Raw genomic sequence first — 8154 nt, forward strand, 5'->3', positions numbered from 1 at the left:
AGTGGTAGAGACCTAACCTTGATCTGAGGAGCTTGTGGAGCGTGCCCAGTCCCAGAGTTCAAACCCCACGATTGACAATAAGTGCACTTCCCACCACAAGAAATGGACTGAATAGCACCCATTGTCCTAGGGAGCATGGCAGAGAAGTCAGACGAAGCTTCCTGTCAGCTGGGGGTCATGAGTAGGTCATCCCACTTTTCTGTGCCTCGTTTTCCCCAGCTGCAAAGCTGAACAGTGAAAGATTCCCTTCCTCATGAGGAGAGGGTAAGAATGAAAAAGAGCCATGTTTTGTTTCATAATCCCATACCTGTGGCATGATAAATAACAGGCCCCTTCTGAGACCTTTCCAGGTGTCTTCTTGTTATATGCTCACAGAATTGCCAAGAAACTTATCTGATGACCGTTGCCTCTATGCTGGCCCTGCCCCAGAGTTCCCCTTGTGTTGATCCCTTGTTTCCTCACAACTGTCCTGTGAGAAGACTGAGGACCAGTGGTTCCAGGCCGAACCCAGACCTTCAACTGTGGTCAAGAATCGGATGCTATGGACTAAGAGTTTGGGACAGTCATCTAAACCGATGACTGAGCATGGAACTACATATCTACCATCCCAATTACAGAGGACCAGGCGTGGTGGTGCATGCCTGTCACAGGAGGACCATGATCCAGCCAAGCCTGAGCATATATTGAGTCTCTATCTCAGAAATGCCAGACAGAAAGGCTTGACTCCCATGGAAGAAGACCTGACTGGAAAGCCTAAGGATTTGACTTCCAACCCTAATATACCAAAAAGAATCCGAGGCCCAGTGCCAGAGGCTCATGCCTATAACCCTACCTACTCAGGAGGCTGAGATCTGAATAACACAGGTCAAGGTTTAAAGTAGGGTTGGCCTTGCCCATCAGACGTCATGATGAGAAGACCCAGAGTCTGACGCATACCAATACGACCCATACTAACAGGACTCAAAGCCTTATTAAGTGCTGACCACGCTCTCTGTCCCCCTGGGGAGCCATCCCTTGTTGGCCCCACCTCCAGATCCATCCACACTCCTCTGCCACCAGGCAGGCCCACGGGAGTAGACAGTTCCAGGGCACAAAGTTCCCTTGCTCTTATAATTTAAGGGTACTGAGTCCCCTTCAAGCGTTTCACCCTTCCAGAACCCCATACCTCAGCCTCAAAGCCCATGCTCCCCCCAAAGACAGCGCTTAGAAGTTACTAATGGGTCCAGCACTGCTTGTTACAACCAACTTCTACACACACACACACACACACACACACACACACACACACATAAAGCCAATACAGGTGCCTCCTGTCTGTCATCCTAGTTACTCAGGAGGCTGAGGTCTGAGGATCACTGTTCAAACCAGCCACGTAGGAAAGTTTGTGAAGCTCCTATCTACACTGAACCACCAAATAGCCAGAGGTGGAGCTGTGGCTCAACTGTCAGAGCTCTAGCTTTGAGCAAGAAACCTCAGGGACAGCATTTAGGCCTTGAATTTAAGGCCCAGTTCTTCTACCTCCAAACACACACAGATACAGACATAGACAGACAGACAGACAGACAGACAGACACACACACACACACACACACACACACACACACACACACACACACATACACACAAACATACGGATAGCCCAAGGATTCAGCAGTCCCCGAGAATAGAAACATGAACTCCCTCAATTATGAACACATCCCACCCTTGAGAAGGTGGCAGTACCGACATCAGACCCACTGTAGACAAAACATTGAGCCTCTCACATATCTGGAATGCCTCATAGACCAGCACGGCATTTTCTACCATGCATACTGCTATGTGGAAAACTTAATCACCTCTTTTTGTTGTTGTTCGTTAAGGGTCTTGAACTCTGGGCTTGGTCCTTGCCTTGAGCTCTTCAGCTTAAGGCAAGCACTCAATTGCTTGAACCACAGCATTGCTGCTGGTTTTCTGGCAATTCCTTGGATATAAGAGTCTCAAGGTCTTTCCTAACCAGGCTGGCTTTTACCCATGATCCTCAGATCTCACCTCCTGAGTACCTAGGATAAAAGCCATGAGCTACTGGTAGCAGGCCAAACATACTTTTCCATTCCTGTCATCCTCTCCCCCCAGGAGACTGAAATCTGAGGACTGCAGTTGGATGACACTTAGCAGCAAAGCCCATGAGAACTCTTTATCTCCAATTAAACACCCCAAAAAGCTGGAAGTGGAGCTGGGATTCAAATGGTAGAGTGCTATCTTGGAGCATAAAAGATAAGATCCATGCCCTAAGTTGGGACATTCAAGTACAATCTCATACTGAAGATCCCCTGACCTTATCAAAGACTCAGGTTCTCTCACTGCACTGCCTCAGCACTGGGCAGTGAGGTAAGGTCTAGTTATCCAACCACATGATATGGGACCCAAAGGGATTCCTGGTCAAGGGACGGAGACTGGGGAGATCTAGGTCACTTTTGGGGAGGTGAAAAGGGCTGCTCTATCCCAGAAATGTTCCTATGTTGTGAGTATTATCAAAGAAACCACCCTGTTCAGAGCCCAGTGCCTCTGGGTTTCCCACCAGCCTCTACCCAACTCTGCCCCACCTTCAGCCTGCCCTCTCTGAATCCCAGATCTGCCATGTAGACTAAAGAGTGAGCCAGCCAAGAGAACCATTTCCTGCCCTCATTCCCAGGCTGTCCTGTGGCAGTGGAATGCATACCTCAGTCTTTGGTGGAGGAATGAACACTGGGGGTGGTATCATCAGTTTGAGCCCTGGAAAGTCCTAGTCCCCAAGGATGTATTGCTCAGGCATCCTGCAGTGAATGAAAGCCAGGTCGTCAATGATGAGACCCAGGTGCCAGGACATTTAATAGAAGTGTGTCTGGTTCAAACACTGGTAGTCTATGTTGTCAGGTGAGGCCATGGCTCCAATTTCCTGACACACCTGACCTGGGACCATCCTCCCTTTTGAAATTCCTGCTTATCCCTTGGCCCCCCGTTGAAACTCTAACCCCAATACCTCCCTAGCCCTTGGAAACTTTCTTCTTATCTGACCAGAAAATAAACTCGATGTGGCTGGGGTTAATTGAAACCTGGTGACCCACCCTGAACCCTAGGTTCTACCAGAGGCTGGTTCCCTCTACAGTCGGTGACCACATAGCTCTGGCTGTCATGAAGTTGCTGAGAGGTCAGTGGCTTGGTCCTACATACTGGCTTTAGGTTCTGAAACTGTCCCCACAGAAATTGTGAATAGTTGGCTCCCTTGATCCAGGGACTCCAAACCAAGGCTTGCATGCTCTCCCTTCTTCTTTTCTTTCCTCTTTTTCTCCTTTTGTCCTTCCCTCCTCTCTCTCTTTACTTTCTTTGTGTGAGTCCTAGGCCTTGTACTTGGAGCATAGGTGCTGTCCCTTAGCCTTTTTATTCAAAGCTAGCAGTCTATGGCTTGAGCCACACATCCACTTCTGGCGTTTTGTTTTTGGTAGTTAATTCAAGACAAGAGTCTTACAGGCTTTCCTGCCCGAGACAAAAGCCTCAGTTCTCTGATCTCAGCTTCCTAAATAGCTAGGATGACAGGCTTGAAGCACTGGCATCCAGATCAATCCCAGGTTTCTTCATGCTCTGTGGAACGAATCCTGGAACTTTTCATTGTCTGTGACCCCCCAGAGCCTGGTGCACACTGAAATGGTTTGTTGCAAAATAAATGAGCATCTGTCTATGACAATACTACAGAACAGTCCCATCTGATTCAGGTAAGAATCCTCTGTGGGGGAGTGGGGATGAAGCCTGATGTAGCTCTCCCTCAGTTCTCCCTCCTCCCTCTTACCCCCTCCTGGTGCCACCACACTTAACTGTTTTGGCTCTGAGGATGTGAGCCACTATGTACTTGCTACATTCCAGGGCCTCTGGGATGCCTGTCTTCTCAAAGATCTCTGTCCAGCAGCTGACAAGCTCTGTGGCACTCAATATCCCATGTAGGTGCGAATGAGGTTGCTGTGAGCTGAATGCCTGACTCAAGGGGCCTCCTCTCCTCTCCCTGGGGCCAGTCAGGATTACCACATCTGGCCCCCAAGATACATGTTGCAGAGAAAGACTCCTCGAAGTATCCCTGTTTTCTGAATCTCCCAGAGTCCAGTGCAGGTGCTGGGAATCATCTCTCCTCACAGCTGGCAGGCTAGGGGTGGTGATGTCACAATCGCTGCTCCCCAAGCAGCCTTGACTGTGGTGGTCACCCTAGAGAGGGCTGGAGGAGAATCAACAGCTGCCGAAGAAAGTCAGTCAAGGCATGACGTTCATTACAGGAGACCATCTGGCATGGGAACTCTTCCTATGCTGCTTTGAACGTTGTCCCAATCAAACTTGAGGGGTTCTAAATTCAGTGGTCTGCTTTTTCTTCCAGACAGCATACAGCAGGTTATAGAAAGTAACATTCAGAGAGCCCAAGCTAACTGCCAGGGCAGTTAGCAAGCAGGCTCCAGCAGGGGGAGCGCACTTGCTTACCACTGCCCAGCTGGAAATGGCCCAGGCCAAACACAGACTGGAGTCTGCAGGACTCCAAGGAGGACTGCCCACCAGTACCTTGCCCCCTGAGGTAATCCATGCCACCAGAAGGGGCCTGGAATCCCCTGCCCAGATGCCGATGGACACAGTCAATGCCCTGGGTAAGTTTCCCCTCTCAGTCTCGGTTGTGGTGAACCATCTGCCATGTCACAACATTCACCACTTCCCATACCCTCCTAACCACAGCCCCTGCCCTACTGCCCCCCCCCAATCTGTTCCCTAATTACGTTTGGCAGACACATTCCCAACCCTTGAATTATCTCCAACTATAACACTAGAGCACACTGTCTGGCTAGAAGAGTACGGCTGTGGTCACAGTTGCCTGTCTTCTGGCTGAAGACAGAAGGACAGGTGTCCACTCTGGTCTGTGGTTCACACAGGCCTCCTAGGGGAGACCCACACAGGCCCAGCAGGTACTGTGGGCTACAGGAAAGGGAGAAGAGAGAGGTGGAAAAGAACATGTACTGAAACCTTCCCCAAAGGAGCCATGAAATGGTGAAAGAGAAAACAAATTATCGCTAGACATGTACTTGGCATTGATGAAAAAAGAACAACACACACACACACACACACATACACACAAATAAAATGCTTTTGCTCTTTGTAGACACGGTGCCTTAAATATGTTTTCATCTCCCTGTTCTCCCAACACACACACACACACACACACACACACACACACACACACACAAACACACACACACAAATCCAGAACTGTGACAGAAGATTAGTCCATGCAGCACCTGTAATTTGCCAACAGATCACTCACCTGAGCACAGTCAGGCTGTATAAGGAGAAAGATGATCTGTCTGTCTGTCTGTCTGACTGTCTCTCTCCCTCCCCCCTCTCTCTCTTGTGCTCCCTCTCTCTCTGTCATGCACTCACAAACACACACACTCTCTCACACACACACACACACACACACACACACACACACAGACTCAGAGCAGTGCCTCTTCTGAGTTTGTTGGTTCCTCCTTTGGGACAAGGTACAAGCTGGAGCATGGGGGTTGCCTGGTCAGAACAGGGGATCCAACAAAAGGGAGCATCACTCTAATAACACAGAACAACCTTGCCTATCCCTTTCTCCAGGGCCAGACACTTTCCCTTGGGAACAACCAGCCTTGACTCCTCATTCACAAAAACCCTAGGCCAGGACACTTGGTGAAGGTGTCCGAGATAGGTGGCTCCTCAGCCGGGGCTGAAAACAAGCCGGGGGTCATGGTGCCCCAGAGGGGTGTCTGACCTGGGTTTGGGGCAGTGTTGGGGAAATGGATGGGGTCTTAAAGGATACATACATGGATGGATTCCCTACTTCCAGCCTAGATGCTTCTGGGTGATTTGGTGGATTCTTGGGAGGGATGAGGAGACCAGATGGACAGGGAGCACCAGCAGATGCTGGGAGAGCTGGGAAATGTGATCACCCTGTGAGTACTGTTGACAGCTGGGATGGGGGGAGGGCAGACAGGCTGGGTGTATGTGGGTCGGAGTGGGTATATTCCTCCCAGATATTCACCTTCTGTCTGACTCCAAGTGCCCTCACATACCTAGTGGGCTCTTCTGGGACCCTCCTCAGGTGATAGGGTGACCAAGCACAGAAGACAAGGGCTCACACAGCAAGGAGGGCCTATCTTCTGCATCCAACACCCACCATCCCCAGCAAAAAGAAAAAGACTCAAGAAGGCAGGTGTGGAGGTGCTGTTCCCCACCTCTGATTAAAGCCACCAGGTTCCCACCAGAGAGAGGAAGGGTGCAGATGTGTGGCTGTGTGGCTCCCACTGCTCCAGGCCAGGTGCTCTGTGGAAACCCTCCTCACCCATTCCTGCATCTCCCTGTTTCCTGGGACACTGGCCACTAAGGATCAGGGTGGGATCCCCAGGTCAACACACACCCCTACCCTCGACCCCTGGGATACGTTTTTGACAGGGTCATGCAGACTGGGGGAGGGGGGAAGTAGGGTGGACTCGAGGAGGAAACAGGAAAGGGGAGGCAGGAGGTGCAGGTCAGGGTCAGTGGTTGGTTGGCCAGAGCGTTTCCAGGCTGTGGGCCCTCAGATCCACCACTCACGTGTACTAATGGGAGAAGCTGTAGGAGGTGGCTCCAGGTGCACATGGGCCCGGAGTCCTAGGACCAGGGGTGGCGACCAGTTCGGGGCTGCAAGACAGCCAGGCGCAGCTGGTAGGAGCCAAAAGTGCCATGTCTGAAATGCAATGCTCTGGGAGGGGGCAGGAGCATCTGTGGGCACATGGCAGGGCTGCATGTGGCCTCTGCTCCTCTTCTTCAGTGAACACCAACCCCACCTCAGCTGCTCCTGTGCTCCCTTGCCGGGACCTCAGTCTCAGGGCCGCCATGGCCACGGTGCCTTCACGTGGCTGCCCTTGGCGATGTGCCTGCTGCACCAGCTCCATGTGTTCTGTGCTCCCCACCAGAACCTGCAATATGATCAGCGAGGCTGCCAGCTGATGAAGCCACTTGCCCTTGTGTATACTCGCTCTTCTCTCTGCTCTCTCTCTCTCTGCTCCCACTCCTCTCCTGGGCTGTGTTGCCCCCGCCGGGCATGCCCACCCCCTCACCCTCCCCTGAGTCGTGCCCCTGGCCACTGCTGCCATGGGAGTGTGCCTTGGGCCCCACTCCCTCCTCCTCTTGACCACCTCCCCCTCTTCCCCTCAGGCCTGGCCCCCACCCCTGGCTGCAAGCCAAGCCCTGACTGGGACCAAAGGCTTCCAGGCCATGGAAATTATAGCCTCACCTCAGCTCATCACTCCCTCCCAACCCCAGTACCTGCCCTGGGTATCAAATCTCCCCTCAGCTCCACAGCTGGAGGAGATTCTCTTCCATGACCCTCCAACCCACAAACCAAAATCCACACACGGTGACCCTTGTGTGTATGTTTGTGTATGTATGTTTGTTTGTGTTTATTTTTGTGTGTGTATGTTTCTGTGTGTTTGTGTGTGTGTGATTGTTGGGGTAACTACCTCTCAAGGACTCAGAACATAGTACCTTTTTAGATGAGTCAGCACACAGCACACTTCAAAAAACAGCATAAAGCACCCTGTGTAAAGGACTCAGCACACAGCTCCCTTTGAAGGACTTAGCATATAGTACCCTGTGTAAAGTACTCAGCAAACAGCACCCTTTGAAGGAGGGAGTCCATAGCCCACAACGTAATGGACTAAGTTCATGGCATGCTTTGAAAAACTCAATGCTACCATTCTTTCCCAGGGACTCAGTACATAGCACCCTGTGTTAAGATCACACAAAGCCCCCTTTGAAGGGCTGAGTACGTAGCACACTGTGTAAAATAGTGCACAGCACCCTTCGAAAAACTCAGCACATAGCATAATTTTGAAGGACTCAGCACATACTACCCTGTGGAAGGACTGAGCACATAGCACCATTTGAAGGACAGTACAGAGCACACTGTGTAAAGGACTAGGCACATATCACTTGAAAAATTCACCTTATCCATCTCTTCTCAAGGGCTCAGAACATAGCAGTACCCGTACCTTTTGGGATGAATTAGTACACCGCATCTTTTGAAGGACTCAGCATACAGTAGCTGTATAATGGACACAGCGCACAGCACCCTTTGAAAAAACCACCAGGGATTCAGAACAT

Source organism: Dipodomys spectabilis, unplaced genomic scaffold (genome assembly GCF_019054845.1).
Source record: "Dipodomys spectabilis isolate Male_0828 unplaced genomic scaffold, ASM1905484v1 ptg000149l, whole genome shotgun sequence".
Lineage (NCBI taxonomy): Eukaryota > Metazoa > Chordata > Mammalia > Rodentia > Heteromyidae > Dipodomys > Dipodomys spectabilis.